At 40.7% G+C, this 5108-nt stretch overlaps 2 pseudogenes; one reads left to right on the forward strand and one right to left on the reverse strand.

The window, feature by feature from the left end:
* Positions 1-3098: 3098 nt before the first annotated feature.
* LOC134951541 (5S ribosomal RNA) lies at positions 3099-3217 on the reverse strand (annotated as a pseudogene).
* A 1528-nt stretch (positions 3218-4745) lies between these two features.
* Positions 4746-4864, forward strand: LOC134949889 (5S ribosomal RNA; annotated as a pseudogene).
* The last annotated feature ends 244 nt before the right edge of the window (positions 4865-5108 follow it).

A 5108-nucleotide genomic window follows, 5' to 3' on the forward strand; every position in this document is an offset into this window, starting at 1 on the left:
ATTCCAATCATTCTCTTTGCCTGCAGACAATCCAAATTACAATGTTAGTGATACATATCTTAGCTATCTTATCTATACAACATTACAAGATGAACACAATTGAGTGGCGTAAAAAGCTTGTAATATGTTGCCTTTGTTTTGTTTGAAAAACATGGTCCAAATGAATGTCAGTATTGTTGGGACATGTTTGTGTGTGTGATAAATTATTAAGCATGTTTTTACACATGATGCTGAAACAAACAAATATGTACTTTTTCCAAGAACAAAAAGAATGGTGTATAATAATGAATATGTGTGGCAAACTGTGTATTTACTTACACATCAAGTTTACAGCATCAAACATTAGGATATAAATTATTCCTGATTACAGTAAGTTTCTGAGTCTTAAATATGATGGTGCATCACACATAGGGACACATGTATTCCTCAAGGCTAACATATTATATGTTGAGGAGTGTTTTTTGGGAACACAGGTTCTCAAACTCGCCCATCAGTAACCCACACAGTGCATGTTTTGCAGGTCTACTCACAGAATCACAAGTGACATAATTAGCTCCACCTGTGAACCTTTTAACATATGTCGGTGAGTAATTCATACACCTGTGCTTCTACTGGGTTACGAGAACAACATGCACTGTGTGTGCTCCTAAGGGCCGAGTTTGTGAACCTGTGCTTTAGGACATTACACACAAAGATAAAGTGAAATACTAAATGGATGATGTGGGCTTGTAAGAAATTAGCACTGCAAGATTTCGAACACTTATCCAGACTTAATGCATGCCACTCATAATCTGTTGTTTTGAAATAAAAAATACACATAATACACATGCGACATTTGTTTAGCATATAGCGAGGGTATGTTTGTATGTGTCAAGGAGACAGACACATTCAGAGTAATGGATTTTTTATAAAAAAACAAAACATCTATTTATGAAGACACAACAAATGAAATAAGCAAACCAAGCTTACCTTAGAAATAGCGATTGATGATCTGTTGCCTAACCTGCCTCCCTACATCAGTACTTCAAGTATCACCAGATGTCTCTAATTCCTCTGCTTGCTGGCTGCTTTATTCTTCCTCCTCCTCCACATGTGGCAGATGTTGTTGCAAACACATGTTATGAAGAAAGCAGCAGCAGAACACAATTTGAGTCACCTTGGAGGGACTATACAACAAAAGGCCACCAGACTTATCCAGACACCGAAACCTAGATTTCAGCACACCAAAACATCTTTCTATCACATTCCGTGTGGACTTGTGCATTATTGTAATTGTGTTCAGCAGGGGTATCAGGTCGGGACAATGGAGTTAGAAGCCAAGAGAAACAGCCATATCCTCCATCACCTAAAAGACAGATATAGTAACGTGATTCATATTAAGATATAGCAACACATAAGTAACACACTGTGGGGCAGATGTATTAACCTGTAGAAGGCATAAGGAATAGAAAAACCAGTGATATGTGCAAGGTAATAAAGGCAGCAGACAATCTGTTCCTAAATGTTAATTTACATATTGGAGCAGATTGGCTGGTGCCTTTATCACCTTGCACAGATCACTGGTTTCTCACTTCCTTATGCCTTCTACAGGTTAATACATCTGCACCTGTATTTGGACAAAGTATACGGAGGCCTACACATATCAAATTACATACCCAGCAGCCATCCATCTGGCATTTGTCCGTCCTCAAACTTATCAAAGAGGGATGACTGACTGAGGATGAAGGAGTCATGGCAGCCCCCAGGGTAACCAGCAACAACACTCATTATTTTGAGATTTGCATCACAAACCACCTGCACATTTGTGGAGTGTTCAAAATGGCGGTTTGTATATATGTGCTGCCTGCCCCTAGGTGGTCTCAGCTGAATGTGTGTGCAATCTATGGCTCCAAGCACATTGGGCATGCCAGCCAGCTCATAGAAATCTACCCTGACGGCATGCCACTGAGACTCCTGGGTAGGGAAGCAGATTGAGGCCTCGATGTGGGGCTGCAAAACAGCCAAAACCTTTGTGAACATTATAAAGAACAATAAACTTGAGATTTTAGGACAGAACTGGCCACCGAGAAATTTAAACAAACACAAAACAGAAGAGGTCATTAGGTATACATCACCTGTGTTAAGATTCTGGAAAATGAGGGCTGTGAAATTCCTATGACATCCCCAGACACAGCCTGAAAGCTGCCAGTAGCCATAAAGTGCAACACAGCCAGGAGTTTGTGCAGGCCTGAGATAGGGCGAGAGCGTGCTGTCTCAGGGTCTAGGCCCAGTTTGACAAGGTCATACAGACGGAAAATGTTGTTACGATTTAGACGGAACATCTGTATGACCTTATCATCGGACAATGAGTTCAAGTTTAAACGCCCCCTAAAAAAAAAAAAAAAAAAAAAGAGGCCTGCGCAGCCTCCGCGGAACCTGTACAACCTGCTGACCACGTTCAGTTTCTTGGCCCTGGGTACTTCCAGGCTGATGGGAGGGTTTTGGATCCTGCACTGACCTAGATTCAGAGTACAAACGTAATCATGTAAGGGCCAGAGATGGACAATAATTATTGGAAATTCCTATCTTTCCGTATGGCGGTGCGCCCAGTGTCAAAAAAGAGAAACAATAGTATATGCACAAGGAGAAAAGTATGACTCTTGTTTGGGCGCACTCTTGTTTAATTATCTAAGTGTTGGTTGATAAATGAAGTGCCTAAAGGTTAATAGTATAGTCTTTTGATTCTGCTCTCTAAAATACGTGAAAACTCAAGACAAATTAGACAGAAATAGCCATTGATATGCCAGATGGGAGATGTGTCTCCCAAAAAATTGTAAAATGTTCAGATCTTAATTATGCCTGGATAATTGCATATCGGAAAGTAGCTACATACTATGCTGCCTCCGTCTGCCAAAGATCTGTACAAACTGAGTTTGTATTAATGCAGCCCTAAATTGGGTTAAGTACGTGAGTGGAAGAGCCCACACACTACTAAACAATTCTATTGGTTTGCCACTGTTATGGATAGGTAAATTGTGATGAATAAGGTTCAGGAGGTAGTAGGATTAAGTATAAGTGGTGATACTGCTGTTGGTGTTGTTTCTATAGGGAAGGGAGTCTTCCTACTTCACCGGGTATTCCCTAGCAGTCGCCTGTCTAGGTACTGACCCAGCCCACCTCCGTTTAGCTTCCAAGGTCAGACGAGATTGGGCGTGAGCGTAGGGGTATGGTCGTAGAAAGAACTGACCCTATACCACCAATGAGAGTGCACCGAAACAGCAGGATTGGTTCCTCCTCAGGAAAAAGAATACAAGAACTTCGTTGAGAAGGAGAATGACCACAGTCGGGTAAGTGTGAAACTGCTGTCCACGTTAGACTGAAGAGACGGGTCCCTTGAGGGGACACGCTCACCAGAATCGTGGATGAGAGTTCACAGAAGAAAGAAAAGCAAGAAGATATTTGAGGGTAGAGGAGATGTTGAAAGAAGCAATTGAATTAAATACAGTAGGTCCCTTTCGGTCACCTGGGTTGTTTGAATACTGATGGATCCAAGTAATTGTGACGGATAATCAAGCAGGTACCAAAATGACGAGAAAATATTTTATAATAATAACCATGAAGATAATAATAAATTCTTGTAATTGGTACCAATTCACTAAGTAGGTACGGCATTACTTGTGCATAGCAGACCCTAGTAGTATTTTACAACCAACGAACTAGTATGATATACCACATAACCTTAGAAATCACTAGTAGTAACAGTGGCAAAGAATTTTACCATCAACAAAAATTGTTGCTTATTTGACATGAAATAATGTGTGAGACCGATGGATTGTCACCTCTGTAGTAGTTCCCTGGGTGACATGCCCTCAGAGGGACAAAAACATCATACACACAGTTTGAAACTGCCTAGGGCAGATTCACTGCGGGATCGCACAACACCTGTCCCTGTTACATTGAATACAAAGAGAAAATATCCCTTGATGTCATAAGCAGAACACCTGTCCCTGTTACATTGAATATAAAGAAATAATATTTCTTGATGTGTATAAACAAAGAATTAGGCGAATATGTTGTACTCATACACTGGGAACATCAGTAATGTGAATAACAGGATTATTTGCTGAAAACCTCAATATTTAGCTGTCACCCAGGGAACTACTTTAGAGGTGACAATCCATCGGTCTCACACATTATTTATGTCAAATAAGCAACAATTGTTGTTGATGGTAAAATTATTTGCCACTGTTACTACTAGTGATTTCTAAGGTTATGTGGTATATCATACTAGTTTGTTGGTTGTAAAATACTACTAGGGTCTGCTATGCACAAGTAACGCCATACCTACTTAGTGAATTGGTACCAATTACAATAATTTATTATTATCTTCATGGTTATTATAAAATATTTTCTCGTCATTTTGGTACCTGCTTGATTATCCGTCACAATTACTTGGATCCATCAGTATTCAAACAACCCAGGTGACCGAAAGGGACCTACTGTATTTAATTCAATTGCTTCTTTCAACATCTCCTCTACCTTCAAATATCTTCTTGCTTTTCTTTCTTCTGTGAACTCTCATCCACGATTCTGGTGAGCGTGTCCCCTCAAGGAACCCGTCTCTTCAGTCTAACGTGGACAGCAGATTCACACTTACCCGACTGTGGTCATTCTCCTTCTCAACGAAGTCCTTGTATTCTTTTTCCTGAGGAGGAACCAATCCTTCCGTTTTGGTGCACTCTCATTGGTGGTATAGGGTCAGTTCTTTCTACGACCATACCCCTACGCTCACGCCCAATCTCGTCTGATCTTGGAAGCTAAACGGAGGTGGGCTGGGTCAGTACCTAGACAGGCGACTGCTAGGGAATACCCGGTGAAGTAGGAAGACTCCCTTCCCTATAGAAACACCAACAGCAGTATCACCACTTATACTTAATCCTACTACCTCCTGAACCTTATTCGTCACAATTTACCTATCCATAACAGTGGCAAACCAATAGAATTGTTTAGTAGTGTGTGGGCTCTTCCACTCACGTACTTAACCCAATTTAGGGCTGCATTAATACAAACTCAGTTTGTACAGATCTTTGGCAGACGGAGGCAGCATAGTATGTAGCTACTTTCTGATA

This window comes from Pseudophryne corroboree, chromosome 1, assembly GCF_028390025.1.
Source record: "Pseudophryne corroboree isolate aPseCor3 chromosome 1, aPseCor3.hap2, whole genome shotgun sequence".
NCBI lineage: Eukaryota > Metazoa > Chordata > Amphibia > Anura > Myobatrachidae > Pseudophryne > Pseudophryne corroboree.